The sequence below is a fragment of the Artemia sp. Qi Xiang Cuo genome, chromosome 18 (assembly GCF_049724085.1).
Source record: "Artemia sp. Qi Xiang Cuo chromosome 18, ASM4972408v1, whole genome shotgun sequence".
Classification (NCBI taxonomy): Eukaryota; Metazoa; Arthropoda; class Branchiopoda; order Anostraca; family Artemiidae; genus Artemia; species Artemia sp. Qi Xiang Cuo.
Window position 1 is genome coordinate 54,774,541 of NC_142811.1, and position 7,085 is coordinate 54,781,625.

The 7,085-nt window shown below is 35.8% G+C and overlaps 1 protein-coding gene and 1 non-coding gene across 4 annotated transcripts in view; both read left to right on the forward strand.

The window, feature by feature from the left end:
* The window catches only part of LOC148941659 (protocadherin gamma-B2-like), a 283,199-nt gene that overhangs the window by 31,345 nt on the left and 244,769 nt on the right, over window positions 1–7,085 (forward strand). The window lies entirely within an intron of this gene.
* TRNAG-GCC (transfer RNA glycine (anticodon GCC)) lies at window positions 6,013–6,083 on the forward strand. Its single transcript has one exon. It is a non-coding gene; the product is annotated as a tRNA-Gly (tRNA).

Sequence of the window (7,085 nt, forward strand, 5' to 3'; positions counted from 1 at the left end):
GCCTACTTATCTGATCAGTTGAGACAGGATTCAGGTATCTGCTCAGGATTTTACTTTTGAGGAGGGGCAGGTTTCTTCCGCCTCCCCCCAGAAAACAAACGAATTTGTTCGTTGCTCGTTGGAGTCATTGGAGGTGTTAATTTTGTATTATGGGCATTAAGTTGAAACAAAAGAGTGGCATATGGCAAAATACATGGGAACTGTATAATTTAGGTTGTATATTTGCAGATTGGGGGTTGGGGGTTGGAGGTAAACTGAAGGGAAGCGCTGAAAAGAATGATTAAAGTAATCCTAACATACTTACTTATATCATTCCCTAAACCGCTTCACTTTACTTAACCCCCCAGCCCCTCTATTTTGTAGATATATAGCCCAAGTTATATAGTTCCCATGCATTTTGCCATGCATCACTCTTTAATTCAACTTAATATTCATAAACGACTAAAAAACCCATTTTAAAAAGTGGTATAGGTATAATGGAAAAGATTTAAAAAAAATTTTAAATATAGAATAAAAGAGACAAATCACCAAAATATTAATATCTCAGGGGAGCGAGCTCGAAGGTTTCCCATCAAGGCTCATACGAGTCTAGATGGACTAGAGACAAAGATATGGAGCTGGAATAACAGAAAGAACGAGGAAGAGGGTCAGAGTCTATTTGCTCCCTATTTTTAGTCACTCTCCCCTAGATTTTGAAAAATACCTCTTTGGGATTCCTATTGTAGAATATTTTTTTTGTTATTTCCATTGAAATAATTGGAAAAATAGCAGAAATGCCCTCTAGATTTTGAAAAATATATTCTCCCCCCCCCTCGATACAAGGGGTTCGGGACCAGAAAAGGATGATTGGAACGATTGGGCCCAATCGGGCCCCGCGTTTGAAAAGGCCCCGCGCCGCCATCAAAATGAACAATTGGTTTTCGAAATTGTGAAATGTTCTTAACAATTCCAGTAAGTGTTGCTTCCGGGGAGAGATCACTTTCCAGGCTAAAACCAATAAAAAAAAAACTACCTGATATCAACAATAAATCAGGATAGATTAAATATTTTAGCTATCATGCTGACTGAAAGTGAAGGAACAAGGAAAATAGATTTTAAAACCGTTTTAGAAGCATTTGTAGAACAAAAATTTTGAAATATGTAAATTCATGTGCCCATATTCGGTGATGTAAATTTCAAAAGGCATTTTCGGCAGTTTCATAATATCCAGGGGATACAAACATAAATTAATGCTAGCACAAAATGAGTGCTAGCGTTATGAACAAAATGAACAAAGTGGACTATCAAATGAACAACCTAGTCAAGGCCGTCTCCAGGGGGGGGGGGGGGTTACGGGGTTTGAACCTCCCCCCCCCCCCGAAATGTTCGTCTGACTCGCAAAAACGTAACAAAAATGGATATAAACAAATTTTTTATGCGTTTTTAAGGTTTTTTTTGTGTACCCCCTCCGGGAAAAAAATGCTTGTGCAAAACAACCCCCGAAAAAAAAGCTGGATACGGCCCAAAATCTAGACCCCCTAGAGTGACAAAACCAATCCAAGCAACTAAGGCAAATTCACTGAAATTTGTCTGGATCAATGATAAACGACAACAAAGATCAAACAGATAGCCTATGTAGTTAAAATATTGGCGAAACCGACAATTAGAACAAGTCAAAAATGAAATTGAAGAACAAAGAAATATGCAGTTAATATATAAGTGGCAGTGAGAATCACAGCGATTTAAAAATGAAATTGAAAAAAAAAATGCGGTCACAAGACATGCGACAATGAGGATCAGAACAAATCAAAATGAAAATATAGAATATAGAAATGCGGGGCTAGAAGATATACGGCCGCGAAAACAAAAGAAATCAGCATTGAGAATTAAAAGCAACAGCAGGAATCAGAACTTGCCAAGGATAAAAGTGAAGATCAAATAATTTTAGGGCTAGCAGACGCGCTAAAGCAAGTATCAAGAGTGTCAAAAATGACAGTGAAGAAGAAAGAACTGTGCTGTTAAAAGACCGCGAGAATCAGAACGAGTCAAAAATGAAAGTGCCGAAGAAAAAAGGGTAAATAAGGTATATGCCTGTGTTAAGAGACAATTAGCTTACGCTCGGTGGAAAACAAGTGACGGGTGGCAGAATATATTGGACTTATATGATTTTGGCTATATATTTGCACATTAGGGGGTGGGTTAAACAGCGTGAAGTTAGAAAACAATTCTAACTTCATAATATGCAGAATAGTTTTAGCTAACCCATTTTTGCATGCAGACCCGCTTTACCTTACCCCACCCCCTAATGTGCAAATATATAACCGAAATTTGTTTCTAAAGTATTATATTTTCATCATATTTTGATATATTTAATTAGGATTGACCTAACTTCACTTCTCGAGTGTGGACCATTATGTTCACAAGTACCGAAGACAAATATCATGTTATAAGAACAACACCATCACAATCTTCGGTGCCAAAAAATTGTGCCATAAAACCAAGGGCGGATCCAGGATTTTTTTTTGGGGGGGGGGTACTAATTTTTGACTCAGTTTTCGACTAATTTTACTGATTTTTACCTAGGTTTTACTAATTTTCGACTTATTTTCGACTCGGTCAAAAATTTCCGGCGGAGTTCAAACCGGGTAACCCCCCCCCCCCTCCCTGGATACGGCCTACGCATAAAACCCAGTGAAAACCTACAAAGATGTCGTAAACTACGCAAGTGTTTGTTGCAAGTCATTGGGACCCTTCAACTCTGTATGTAGTCACCGTGGAGTCCTCCATTTTCCTTCAGGAAATGTATCCAACAGAGATGATTTTTTTGGGGGACTGCTACCTGCTTGGTCGAATTGCATTCCTGAATCGACAATTTGCCTGTTATAGAGTTCCACAAACAAATACGAAACTGGAACACGTTTTACTTTAGCTTCATTCAACGTAATCGATATTCGAACCAAAAATAGTCGTAATGTTTTCAGCTTCAAAATAGCTGGACAAATTTATCAAAAAATCAATATATATATATATATATATATATATATATATATATATATATATATATATATATATATATATATATATATATATATATATATATATATATATATATATATATATATATATATATATATATATATATATATATATATATATATATATATATATATATATACACAAAAAAAAAAAAAACACACAACAAAAAACACAAATACACACACACACACACACACACACACACACACACAAACACACACACACACACACACACACACACACACACACACACACACACACACACACACACACACACACACACACACACACACACACACACACACACACACACACACACACACACACACACACACACACACACACACACACACACACACACACACACACACACACACATATATATATATATATATATATATATATATATATATATATATATATATATATATATATATATATATATATATATATATATATATATATATATATATGTATTTATTTATATGCTGGATTTGAATTTTGCTTAACAATTTAATATATAGAGAGGGCCCCGCAAAAAGGATTCCAATCGGGCCTCGCACCTTAGTCGATCAAGCCCTGCAGGGTTTAGACACAGAGGCAAAAAATGGAGATTTTGTCAGCAAGATGTCTTATGCATCGGACAATACCAGATCTTAACCCTTTGGGGTAATTGGAAATCACTTTAAGCTTGATAAAGTGTCATCAGGTAATTTTTCACACGATTGTCAGATAATCTCCTATTATTAACCTTCTTTGTGGTTCTCCATTACCGCAAGCTTTACATCCGGTTTTTAAATAATTTGACAAAAAGTTATTTCGTGAATTATTATTATTATACTTTGGCTTAGTCTGTCGTCAAGTTTACGTGTTTTATTTCTTAAAAGGTTCCTCTCCTGAACAAAAGAATGAAGGCTTTTCAAATTTCGGTTACAGATATAATGGTTGGTGCGTGCAAAACTCTCAGAACATAACCGGACAAAACCACCTATTATTGTAGGAAAACCTTACCTATACAAAACCCTTACCCAAACGAACTCCATACTCAACCCATGCAAATCTCCGCGTACCCTTGAAAAACTCAACGCACACAGATCTGATCAGAGAAAAATTGGAGCAGAGCGGAACCCATAGACGTATTATTAAATTATGTATATATATATATATATATATATATATATATATATATATATATATATATATTATTATTGGTCCTATTGCATTATGCGGGCCTCTCGGGTTAACTACTATAGAGCAGGCAATGATAAAACCCGTTTTTGACGGGTTAATTCAAGACACCGCTATAGAGTAATGCAATGCATAGCCTGGTTTTCATTGCGTATACGATATTTAAACTGTTTCTGGGGGTTTAGAGGGGGGAAGGTACCTAGGTTAGGATGGGTTACGTAATAATATATGCTATGCTTTACCCCCACCCCCTAATGTTCAAATATATTGTCGAAATTTGTTTCTAAACTATTTTATTTTCATCCTATTTTGTTTTATTTCATTAGCAATAACCAAACATGACTTTTTAGAAAGGGCCGCATAATGCAAGAGTAACTTATTATTGTTTAAAGTTATGGTAAAATTCTACTTTAGCTACTTTTGGCTATCTTGGAAAGGGAATAGGTTGGGAAAACGAAACTTTCAGGGATGGGTCTACAGGCTAAAGTATGGGTCAATGTATACCAAATCATATTATTGAGTTTCAACAAAGTGAATACACCATTCGATGCCTTTTTTTGTGCTGATTACGAATATAATAAGCATTTCTATCGGAAATGAATAGCCCCCCCCCCCGATATAGGCTATACCTAACCTAACCCTGAATTGGCATAGATAGGGGGGGGGGCTGAAATTCATTTCCGATAGAAGTGCTTATTATATTCGTAATCAGTATAAAAAAAGGCATCGAATGGTGTATTCACTTTAGTCCACAGTTCATATATTATCCAGTATGATCATTCTCTATCTCACCCATTATAAAAACCCGGACAAGGGTGCGAGTGCTCCAGAGAACGTTTTTGCAGATATAAACATAGGCGAAGTCAGATTAGCTGGAATGCAGGTTAGTCTGTTTCCGACTGTTTCCATCAAAGTGCATTGAAACAAACGGAAATAAGGCTAATGCAGAAACAAGCTAATGCAGAAATAAGTGGGAGGAGCTTTTTGATCATGAAGACCAGAAATGATCTGCGATAAGCTTACTGGTATATTCTGTCTACTGTGCTTTAGTCATAACAATAATATGATTTGGTATATATTGACCAATGTATGTCCCGACAAGGTATTTTAAAGTACCTACCTCCACTCCTTCTCCCTCTAGAGGGTCCTGACCTTTGATGACCTTTGATGACCTTTAAAAATGTGTGTGTTATAAAAACGAAACCTTGCAAAATAAATCTTCTGCTTAAATAAAGTATAACTAAATTGTTTTTAGCTTCACAACTTTGCTCAATCCCAAATGATAAGGTTTTAAAGATATGTAAATATATTTCCTAAATTTATGGTCGAAATTATAAATCTATGATGGAACTTAACTAGAGGTCAATATCTACGAAATCATATTACCGAGTTAGGAATAAAGTGAATACACCATTCGATGCCTTTTTTATGCTGATTACGAATATAATAAGCATTTCTATCGGAAATGAATTTCAGCCCCCCCCCCTATATAGGCTAAACCTAACCCTGAATGGCCCGATATAGGGGGGGGGGGGCTTAAACTCATTTCTAATATCAATGCTTATTATGTTCGTAATAATCAAAAAAAAAGGCATTCAATGGTGTATTCAATTTTGTACTGAAACAGTAATATGATTTTGTAGATATTGACCTAACTAGATTTCTGAGGATGTACCGCCTCTTCTCCCCCGCGATGGCCCTATAAATAGCCCTAATAACAATTTTCTTCATTAATTGTGAAGAAAATTGTAGGCTCTGTAGAAACTCGTTTTCTTCAGTTTCAACGTATTTACAAAACACTTTGTATAAGCATCGATGGTTCAGTGGTAGAATGCTCGCCTGCCACGCGGGCGGCCCGGGTTCGATTCCCGGTCGATGCATTTTTGTTTTGACTCAAACTGAACCGGCATTTCTTGAATTCATTATAGATACAAGTTCGGTTTTTTCCAGATTTTTATTCTTAATATCTTCGGCTAATAGCTCTCCCAAAACTCTAACTGAGACGAATAAGGGTATTAGATTATTAGTTTTCCTCTCAGAAGGAAACAGTTTACAATTCTGAAAATCTCTTTCAAAATTCTAAAATACTTATATCATTCCTAAAATTGCTTCACTTCACTTTATCCCCCCTCCCCTAATGGTCAAATATATACCCCAAATTTTGTATTGTACATTAATAAGGACGAAGGCCAAACTGCCTTTCCACAATACAAAAAACGGTACTGGTGCATTATATGGGCACTTCTAAAAAGTCAAGTTTGGTTAATGCTAATGAAATAAAATAAAATAGGATGAATATATAATAGTTTATAAAAAAGTTTGGGTTATACATTTGCACATTAAGGGGGTGGGGGTAAAGCATAGCATATATTAAATATGTAACCTAACCTAGGTACCTTTTTCCTCCCCAAAACCCCAAAAAACAACAGTTTAAATATAATTCTTACCTTTGTTTATATCCCACAAGCCAGCGTAAACCTGTTTTTCATCACGCGTTTCGGTCTATTTCGTGACTGGTTTGCATTGGAACATATAAAAGAGTCCGTTTAGTACAGGAGTACCTACTTTACTAACGAAATCTCTGGCAAAATCTCGATGCTAAAAAAAAAAAAAAATACCGAAAAAGCACTACTTTCGTAGAAAAGAGACACTTTTTTTTACCAAAAATATATCCAGTTTCGAAATGTTTCGTTTTATGTCATAAATTTACAAAATGTCCTTTTTTGCCCTTTTATGTCATTATGTCCAAGCACATGGGAATGTGGCCTTTTGACATAAAATTTGTCCAGTTGGCAACCCTGATAACCACTCCTCACTACCACTAAGCTGCCTGAGGCCAACAGAGCATAAAGCCGTGTCAGATTTTTGATATATCAAAGTTG